Source organism: Schistocerca nitens, chromosome 2, assembly GCF_023898315.1.
Source record: "Schistocerca nitens isolate TAMUIC-IGC-003100 chromosome 2, iqSchNite1.1, whole genome shotgun sequence".
Taxonomy (NCBI): Eukaryota; Metazoa; Arthropoda; class Insecta; order Orthoptera; family Acrididae; genus Schistocerca; species Schistocerca nitens.
The window spans coordinates 462,225,754-462,237,207 of NC_064615.1; positions in this window are offsets into that span (position 1 = coordinate 462,225,754).

Genomic DNA, 11,454 nt, shown 5'->3' on the forward strand with positions numbered 1-11,454 from the left:
AATCCAAAGAAAATCATAAAAGGTAGAATGTTTTCTTTGGAGAATGTTTGCAGGACTGACAGTATTAGCTGTACGCAATGATGATGTTTGGTTTGTGGAGCACTCAACTGAGCAGTCATCGGCGCCTGCTAACTGTAAGTGGAGATTACTCTATGTACTTGATGACTGATGTGAACAGCGGGATGAATGGGATGATTCAAAGGAAGTAGTGGAAGTCACCAGTGCTGGGAGTGACAGTGCAGACACTGATAAAGACCCAGACTATGTCCTGCATGTTCAGTTAGGGTAGAATAAAGGAGACTGAGAAGCTGCAAATGGACCTGTTACTCCAGAAGATGACTGGTCAGCCAGAAGATAGGGCTATATACCCAAAGAGTATCCAGATTAATTCATCCATATGGCAAAAAGTTATTTTTCCAGTTTAGGAGTAGATCCTGTAAAGCAGGAGAATGCTATGTCAATGATGGACATAGAAGGCTGGATAAAGGCCATGGAAGAGGAAATAAAGTTTCCAGGCCAACAGTTTTTGGGAAATTGTGGAAGCACCAAAGAGTAAAAGTGCTGTAGGTAACAAGTACACACATCAAAAAACGTTTTGTATCACCTCTGTTATGAGAGTTCTGTAATCTGTACAGAAAATTGGAATAAAGATGAACATATACATCATTTCTGCCCTCTTTATTGCTCATGAAAACCACACATTGCATGTTGTACCTCCATACAGCGAGACCTTCAGAGGAGGTGGTCCAGATTGCTGTACACACCAGTAGCATTAATACCCAGCAGCGTGTCCTCTTGCATTGATGCATGCCTGTATTTGTTGTGGCATACTATCCACAAGTTCATCAAGGCACTGTTAGTCCAGATTGACCTACTCCTCAATGGCTGACTTTGCATAGATTCCTCAGAGTGGTCGGTGGGTCACATCGTCCATAAACAGCCCTTTTCAATCTGTCCCAGGCAAGTTCAATTGGGTTCATGTCTGGAGAACATGCTGGCTGCTCTAGTCAAGTGATGTCATTATCTTGAAGGAAGTCATTCACAAGATGTGCTTGATGGGTCCATGAATTGTCGTGATTGTCATGCATGAAGATAAATGCATATCCCCCCCCCCCCCCCCTCTTCCCCTCCCAATATGCTGCTGTGATGGTTCCACTATCGGTCAGAGGATGGCGTTCACGTATCTTACAGCTGTTATGGTATCTTCCATGACCACCAGTGGCATACATTGGCCCCACATAATGCTACCTCAAAATAGCAGGGAACCTCCACATTGCTGCACTCACTGGACAGTATGTCTAAACCGTTCAGCATGACCGGTTGCATCCAAACACGTCTGTGACGATTGTCTGGTTGAAGGCATACGCGACACTCATCGGTGAAGATAACATCATGCCAATCCTGAACGGTCCATTCGGTATGTTGTTGGGCCCATCTGTACCACACAGCATGGTGTCATGGTTGCAAAGATGGACCTCACCATGGACGTTGGGAGTGAAGTTGTGCACCATGCAGCCCATTGCGCACAGTTTGAGTCATAACATGACGTCCTGTGGCTGCACAAAATTCAATATTCAATATGGTGGTGTTGCTGTTAGGGTTCCTCCAAGCCATAATACATAGGTAGCGGTCATCCACTGCAGTAGTAGCCCTTGGGCAGCCTGAGCAAGGCATGTCATCGACAGTTCCTGTCTCTCTGTATCTCCATGTCCAAACAACATTGCTTTGGTTCATTCCGAGACACCTGGACACTTCCCTTGTAGAGAGCCCTTCCTGGCACAAAGTAACAATGTGGACATGATTGAACTGTGGTAATGACCATCTAGGCATGGTTGAACTACTGACAACACAAGCCGTGTACCTCCTTCCTGGTGGAATGACTGGAACTGATCGGCTGTCGGATCCCTCCGTCTAATAGGTGCTGCTAATGCATGGTTATTTACATCTTTGGATGGGTTTGGTGACATCTCTGAACAGTCAAAGGGACTGTTTCTGTGATACAATATCCACAGGCAATGTCTATCTTCAGGAGTTCTGGGAACTGGGTTGATGCAAAACTTTTTTTGAGGTGTGTAGATGTTTAAGCTGAAAAAGGAATGCAGGTGGTACAGCTCTCTAACATGCTAGACTTGTTGCTAAGGAGTTTACTCAGATATTTTATACAGATTATGATGAAACTTTGTCACCAGTTGTGAGATGTAGTATTCTTAGAGCTCACATTAATTTAGCTGTAAATCTTAATCTTAAGAGTTATCACTTTAACAATGAGATTAATTTCCTATATGGTGGCTTAGGGGAACACCTACTCATGAAGGAACCAAATACTTTTATATCAAAAGTCTGTAAACTATTCAAGGCCATTTATGGTTTGAATACAGTTAGACAGTATATTTAGACTTACTTACATTGTAAATACTGATGAAGTGCATGCATTCATTAAAAGGTCAGGTAAGAATTTTACAATTGTTGCATTATATCTTGTTAATTTTTATGTCATTTTTAAAAATAATTCAATGAAAGACAGTTTGCATTAGGGGTTCTCTAAGCATTTTAAAGTTAAATATCTAGGAGAACCTAAGTCTCTTTATGCATGTGTACAAGTAGAAAATGGAAGGAAGGTAATTAAAACTTGACCAGAAGGGTTATATTGCAAATGTGTTGAAAAACTTCAACATGTCCTATACGAATGCCAATGGAGACTGGAATAAAGCTTTGGGAAGTGCAGAGAGATAAGGTTCAGGTGCCATGCCAGGAACTTATGGAATGACTGCTGTATATCAGCACCAATAAAAGACCTGACATATCCTATGCAGGAAGTATTTTAAGCCAATATAGTTATAAGTTTACTAGTGTCCATTGGAGAGTACAGTAAAAAGAGGCCTTTGTTAGCTCAAGAGTACTATGACCTACCACATTTTGTTTCAAAAATGGTTCAAATGGCTCTGAGCACTATGGGACTTAACATCAAAGGTCATCAGTCCCCTAGAACTTAGAACTACTTAAACCTAACTAACCTAAGGACATCATACACATCCATGCCCACGGCAGGATTCGAACCTGCGACCGTAGCAGTCCCGCGGTTCCAGACTGTAGCGCCTAGAACCGCACGGCCACCGCGGCCGGCCACATTATGTTTAACAAAAGGTATTTTAATGAGTTAAATGTAACTAGTTTGGTTGATTCAAATTTTGTAGTCAACTTAACCACTGTGTGTTGTCATATGGAAATGCTTTACTGTTGACAAAAAACGTAATTTTCTGGGAGAGCAAGAAACTGCAGGATATTGCCACCTGAACCGTGAAAACTGGATCTGCAGTTTTACATTCTACAGCCAAAGAGGCAGCATATTTGAGATAACTGATGGGAGAATCATTAAATAATAAGCATCAAAGTCCTGTAATATTTTCCATGACAACCAGAGTTCTATTAGACCGTTACAAAATCCTGTGCTGCATTCTAGATTTAAACATTTCAGGTTCTAGGACATTTTATTTGACAGTTGTGAAAAGAAGTAAGATTGTTGTTACATGCTTGCAGTCAAAGGAAATGCCTGCTGATACATTAACTAAACCACTTGGAGGGAGCAGCACATGTATCTTATTCATAAGCTGAAATTGTCTCCAGATTAAATAGAAGTGACATTATGTTGGTAATCTGGTACTTCATTTCATCTTTGTCATAGCATCTATGAGGCAGTGAACTATCTTTGTGTAGTTATTCCTTTGTCATCTGTGTACATGATGTAGTGCTGTTTTGTGAATACAAGTATTGCAAACAATGGTGTTTATTATCTTTAGCTTCAACTAAGAATGATGACATAAAATGCTTTCTTACTTTAAAAGACAAGTAGGCCCCTATTTATTTGATAAAAGTAAAAGTGTTGTAAAGTTATAAAACCATAGGCATTTTCAACATTATGCACATAAAACTATTCGAAATATACTGTATGTAAGGAATCTGTTTTGAAAAGATTAAATTTAGTATACAACTGCAGCTTGACATGTGGGAGAGGTATCAGAGTAAAGTTTGTAAACAGTTTAAAAATAATTCAAAAGAACTTTATGGTACTGTTGTAAATGACGTTGATTTGTGTCAAATGTTTGATGCTAATGAGAAATTTCACATTTTTGACATGTAAATAAAATTAGGGAGAGAGTAACTGAAGTATATGAGAGTAGAGTTATACTTGTTTCTGTATATTCAACAGTTGATTCAACAAAGAAACTGACTGTAAAATGTAAAAGTAAGCGTGTATATAGCTATGGGGGTGTGTTGGAGAAGATGCCATGAAATGTATTACTTAAGAGCATCAAAAAACCAGCAGATAGATCAATGTGTGATACAGAAATAATAATGAGGCTGAAAAATTTGTCTGCAAGAGAGAAATGAAAGACCTTTTCTTTGCTTTATTTACTGAATGAACTTTTAAAGTTCGCTATGTTATAGTCTGAGCTAAAATTTATACTATACTATAAATATCTAATGATTATTTGCTGATTCACACCATATTGTGCCAGGATTATCATCGAACTCTTATTATTTAAGCTTTTGTGTATAATATAATTTGTTATTTTAACTGACTTACTAATATTGCTCTGTAGGGTTTTTTATGTTAGGGGCAGTGGTCACTTTGATGATTTAATAACTATCATAGCAATGCTAACAGGTGAAGTGTAAAATTTGTGGAAGGATGCAGTAGAACATGGTATAAGCCATCAGTGACTGGTGAATGTGGCATGACAACATTTGGATTAAGACATCAACATGTTAAATAATTGAGAGACGAGCTGGCCTCCCTTAGTGTAACTTTCATATGGTGCAGGCAAGCTAATGCCTTCATCATTGGGGTTTCAGTGATTTTGCCTACTATGTGACCAGGAGTGGTGCACTGACACTGCAAGAGCACTGTTATATAGTACAAATAAATGTTGAATTTGTAGCAAAGTCATTCACAGTCCGGCCTTTTCACCAAGATGCAGTCACTAGACCAGGTGAGGAGACAACATGGAGCTATCAGCTGCAACTGCAGGTTCAAGGCCCCACTGACGTACCTGCTTTCAGGCTATGTGTTACGTCAGCCCTCTGGACTCTGCTTCAGTATAGCGAGCCTCCAGGTCCACTCCAGCAGCTGCCAAACTCCTGCCACAAGGCAGTGGGCTTTAGTCTGAGCACAAAAACCATCTTATGACAATAAGATGGGCGTGTGTCTTGCCCCTCACTTGGCCACCTTGGTGAGGTCATTCATAAAAGAGAGGCAACCTCTGCAAGATTTCAGTACACACCAATAATGTCAGGACTGTGCTCACACAACAAAACACAGGCCCAGAGCAGAGTGTAGACATCAGAAAGTCCGGGCGGCAGCACATGCTGCAGCCAGCTGGATGGATATTGGCTGCCAGCTAACTGACTACCAGTCCACTTCTTTGGCACAGGACCACAACTGCCTCCCCACCATGCTGCAGATCAAAGTAACAATTGGGAATAAAGTGTTCATTTGAACGGCTGCTTCTCTCTGGGCCTTGTTGGTCTGCCATCCAGCCTCACCTCACAGCCATTCAGCCTCCTTCCAATGTAACCACCCCATGCCACACCTGGAGTGGCTATAAAATTGTGTCAGAGATGCTGATGTCACTTCAGTGGGCAGCAGAGGTTGTGTCATCCATGCAGCCAACCTCTGGACCATGAATCACTGTATGAATCTGTGGGGGTGAGTCGGAAACTGTTTGTTACTATTTATGTGTGTGACATGCATGGGATTTAAGAGGGAGTGTCATCATAACTTGAGGGTTACTTTGATTAGACCAGAAGAACCAGCTGATGTGCCATCAGAATTTGGTGTCAACAATAAAAAGAAATACTTAAAGCCTGTGAGCTGTTCACATTGTAATCTGCTTTGGCACTTTGCACCATGTGCTGAATTTGTAGCTTTGACTTGTTTTATGAGGAATTGATTTGGTCATGTTGTGGAGCAGTATAGAGAATCTAGATGATTTATAAGGTGCAAGGTTTAATTGTGGGTGTGGTGAAAGAAAGGATGTATAAGTTTTCATAGACATAGGGGCACTTGCATCAGTAGTCAGGGGGACCTAGTGGGTCAGAGGCAATGGAATCCAACATACTATATATATTGCATGGGGCAGGGGATAATGATATAATGTCACTGGTGTTGGTGGAAATAGATTTTCAGGTGGAGGCAGTTGGGTTTAATAAGTGTGTGGAAGTAGTGCCTCTTATCAGCAACAGCTACAGTGTGATCCTGTGGTTAGACATTTTGCATCAACATCGTGTCATAACTGACCTTAAGTGGTGTATGGTGGAACTAAATGGGAAAACATTTCATCTAGGGTAAGCCATTGCCAACGTAGATCTGTCATGAGGTGCAGCCATCATAGTGTGCAATTCAATTAAATCAAGTACAAATACATTAAGGCTTCATTCAAACGACAGTGTGCCAAGTGGCACCAGGAAGCTGCGTTGAATGAACTTGACATGTTACATATTATAGAACTATTAGAAGGGGAAGATGTATTAGATTCAGTGAGTTGTTTGGTTAAAAAGAGTATCATGTGCATGTTGGAGAAAGACAACGGAAAGATGGTGCCCTTAAATAATGACAGTTTCTGGCACTGAAGAAATAAAGATGAAAATGGGAATGTTGTTAGTGAGATTGGACATTCTGAACAAGGAGAATAGCTGCACAGAAAGTGTAAGTGACAAACAGCCATAGGACACCATTAAGACTACATTACATAAGAAGGATGAGCATCTAAAGGAAGTATAGAGAACACAGACTGAGGAGAATTTGTTTTGTCTTTTATGTCTGTTGCCTGAAACACCTACTATGTAGCATAGAATTCCAACAGGGAATGAAGCACCAGTGTACCATGAACCATATAGAACACCTTGGCATTTGCTATTGATTTTGGAGGAGTTTATTAACATGCATTTGGCTAATGTGATAACAGAAGAGAGTAATAGACCATGGGGAACAGGAACTGTGATTGTTTTGAAAAAGTTTATGAATGGTTTCAAGAATTACAGATTTTGCTGTGATCACCATCAGCTTAATAGTTACATTATAATGGATGAATACCCCATACCCAATAGCACAGAAACCATTGATAACTTGTGCAGTGCCTATATTTTTCTAACACACATTTAAGAAGTGCATAACACCAGTTGAAGGTGGTTCCAGAGGACTGACTGAAGGCAGATTTTTCATGAGTCTCGAACCATTACCAGTATCATATGATGCTGTTTAGGCTGAAGAATGCTCCTGCAACATTTCAGCATTTGTTGGATGCAATGATGAGGGAGTTGAAGCCTTGCTAGTATCTAGTTTACTTTGATAATGTAATTGTGTTCTCAATGGACATGGAGGAACAGAATCAGTGTTTGAAAGAAGTATTTAAAAGTTTGCAGTCTACATATCTGACATTCACTACAGAGAAGTATGATCAGTGGTGACCAACATGTTGCACTGAATGGTTGTTAGGTTTGAAGGACCAATACAGCAGACTAACAAACTGGGAGTCAACACTCCGTGACTTTGACTATGAAGTTGATCACAAGCCAGAAAAGAAACATAGGAATGCAGATGCATTAATTATAAGGGTAGGGGTAGTTCAAATACTGGGTCAGGACCTTGCTGAATGGCAAGCAGTGCACATTATTGACAATGATTGCAGACAATACAGGGCACAACCACAGTTCAACATGTGTGGTGGTCTATTGTGCAAAGTGACAAATTTAGGGCAATGAGTGTGGTTACCAGCTAAGTTAACAGAAGAAGTTCTAAATGAACAGCATGGTAATGTTTGCCTGTTCATGGAGAATGCAGAACAACAAACCAAAGGGCAGTGGCAAAATACTGGTAGAAAGGAACACAAGGAGATGTGAATCAGTTTGTGAAGAATTGTGTGCGGTATTTGTGCAGTGTGCAGACTTGACCCACAGGCAAGTACCATTACAGAGACTGCCAGAAGCTTCAAATCAGTTTCAGATGATTGGAGTGGATGTGTTATGATCATTTAACAGGATTCCAGTGGGGAATTTTTTTTTGTGCTGATGATAATTGATCATTTCCCTTGGTCTGTTGAGATGATACCTAAGTCAAATCAGCCAGCAGCTAATCACAGAGTTGATGGTCAATAAATAGATAATGAATTTTGGTGAACTGGAAACAATGATTATGGAACAAACTTCATGTCAAACTTGATGAAGTAATTACATTGTTGTTATGCCTGAAGAAATTAAGAACTAGTCCACTTCATCCTCAGTCAAATGGAAGAGTGGAATGGATGCATCAGACAATCAGAAGGATACTGAGTCGCTACATGAACTCTCACTATAATGACTGGGATGTGTATCCTTCATTTACAGTACAGGGTTGTCACCATATGAGGTGGTGCATGGGAGAAAAATGCCATTACAATTTCATATTATTGTGGCCATAAGGGGAAAGGACAAGGAATCAGTCCATGAGTGCACAAGACAAGTGAGACAGAGGGCAAACACCAAGGCATTGGAGGGACAGAAGGTAACTGTCAAACACATGAGAAGTTTACTACAGTATAGAGTGAGCCAATTGGTGATGGTGTCTAGCTCTTGTACACCAAAGGGCAACAAGAAGGAATTTGTGACAATACACAGAAATCCTTACTAGATCATAGAAACCACATCACTAGTATACGAGGTTGACAATAGCTCATGTTGGATGCCTATGAATGTTCAGAGTTGCTCAGAAGTGACCCCAGGGATAGTAAGAATGGAACTGGAGGAAAAATAAAAAAGTAGAAAGCAGAGAGATAAATGGGAAACAGTGAATGAACCTGTGGAAGAAGTACTACATGCATTAAGATCAAGGAAGTAGCAGCTATTGTGTTTATTGATGATAATTTAGGTTATTTTGTGCAGGATATCAGAAGTAGTATGAGGATGTGCTGAAAAGTAATGCCTCTGAACATTTCATTCTGTTCTCAATATTGATTGAGGTATTACATGCTATGCATGTTATTCAGTCAACATTCCTACTTCACTGATGCAAGCTGCTATCATCTGCTGCTAGAGGGCTCTAAATTGTTGTATGTAAAATTTCAGTGCTTGAGAAACAGCATGCTATAAAGTTTCTAACTGCAGAGGATGTGCCTCCAATTGAAATCCATAAAAGAATAAGAGCTGTTTATGGTGGTGGTTGTATCAACATCAGCAGTGTGCAGTGTTGGGTTGTTCATGTTAGTAAGGAGAAAACAGTAGTGCTAACCTCAATACGTGTAACAGAGCTCAGAGTGGATGACTGCATTTGGCAACTGACGAGGCACATCGGAATCGGGCTGATGAATTCATCAGATAAAACCATTGGATAATGAGACAGCTCTCATATAAGTGTGGGATATCAGCCAAGAGTGTGTACAGTCCATCACTGCAGAACTGTGACACAGAAAACTGTGTGCACACTGGGTGTCTCAAATGCTCACTCTGGACAAAAAACAGAGAAGTCTGCACACCTGTTAAAAGTTTCTTTTGTGTTTTCAGCGTGAAGGTGATGTTCCTTAACAATATTCTGACAGCTTCTGGAAGCTGGATTCACCATTTTGATCCCTAAAACAAGAGAGTATCATTTGAGTTCTGCCACAAAGGATCACCAACATCAAAAAAGTTCAAGACCAATCCATCACAAAGTCATGTTTTCATTGTTTTGGAGTGCTCAAGATGTGCTGCATTTGGAATTCATGTCTACAGGTATCACCATAATCTCTGAAAAGTACTACAAGACCCTCAGCAAACTGAAAGCAATAATCTGAAGAGTTCATCCACACACGGAACACCCTATACATCAGCAAGACAATGCCAGACCACACACAAGTGCTGCGACATCTGCGACAATCCAATGCCTTGGGTTCACTGTCGCCCTCCATGCAGTCCTCACTTGGCTCCATCTGTTTCCAAAACTTACAAAACACCTTCTAGGACTTCACTTTGATAGTGATGAAGTGATGAAAGCAGGGGTATGGTTGTGGTTCTGTCAACGACACCAAACATTCTACAGCGACAGTATCAAGAAACTACTCACTCATTGGGAGAAATGTGTTTGTCATCTGGGTGACTATGTTGAGAAATAAATATGTAGACCTGAAGAATAAAGATGTAGGATGTTATTACAGATTTTTTTTCCATATGAATTTTGTGTTAGAATAATGATTCTTTAGTTTTACTTTTGTGAAAGATATTGGGTGGTGACAGCAGATTTATCAAGGTGAGGTAGGATTATGGTAGTTTCTGTCCTCAGGTTGCTGTACATTAAGAACAAGGATGGGAAGGATGTTAGTTGTAGCAGTGCCATACCTCCTCACCTGTGGTGGAGTTGTGGCACTGCGGAACCAACATCTGCAAGAAGCTCTGTTTGCCAGGTGAGAGGATGTGGTGATTAAGAGTCATCAATGAATGGTGAGTTTAATGTTTAATACATGGGAATTTCAGAGTGAAGCAGGGAGGGTGGAGGAGGTGTTTTCTCATTTGTGATGGGTAGCTAGGAATAAGGGAATACTTGCTGAAATTTTAGGGGAGTGCAAGAAACGGCATAAAGTGTATGAACAGTTGTGAGGACAGATGCAGAAAGTAGCAGAGGTGGTGCCATATTCACTACAATGGCAGAAGATAGCTTGGACAGACACCAGGGGAAGGATTTAAAAGACTTTGTTTGGAATGGCAGATGCTGGTGACTTAAGGGAAATGAACAGGGCTGTTATGGGATAGACTACTGTAGTAAGTGATAGAAAATAAGGAGGACATATTCAGTCATTACAAACTGAGCCTTGCACCATAGCCTCATGCAAGTTCCCTTCAAATACTCCAGCTCTTGTAATGAGCTGATCACTGAGGTCAGTGGCATTCACAGTAAAAGCACTCGATTCTGTGATTATGATACTGTAGTGAAGCTATGTCCCAGATGCTCCAGAACAGTCTGTGAACTAGCTGGAGATGTACTCAAGATGATGGCCTTCACCTGATAAACTTCATACTGCTCACTCCCTACCATCTACTGGTGGAGAAACTGATTGTCTTCTGACAGCAATACACAGCATAGGGCTGCCAGTACCAGTCTTCAACATGGAAGCCAGCAACAGGGCCTCTTGGGGTCCATGTTCCTTTTCAATGCTCAGGCTCCTTCAGGTGCTGAAAACTACCTGGGGTGGGGGTAAATCAGCTGACAACATGACTACCAACACATGTACATAATGGATCAGCCATCAAGAGTCATTGTAGAATTTGAAGTGGGGCTGAGTACACTACAGCAGAGAGAGCAAGAACAACTCCATGCTGGGCAACAGCAGCACTTGCTCACCATGAGTGTGCTGTGACACCAGAGTAGTTGACGTCTTCTCCTAGGTGTGCAAACGTGAGTTGACTCAGTGGATGTCGGCTAGAATCCAACATGCAGCTGCATGAGCAACA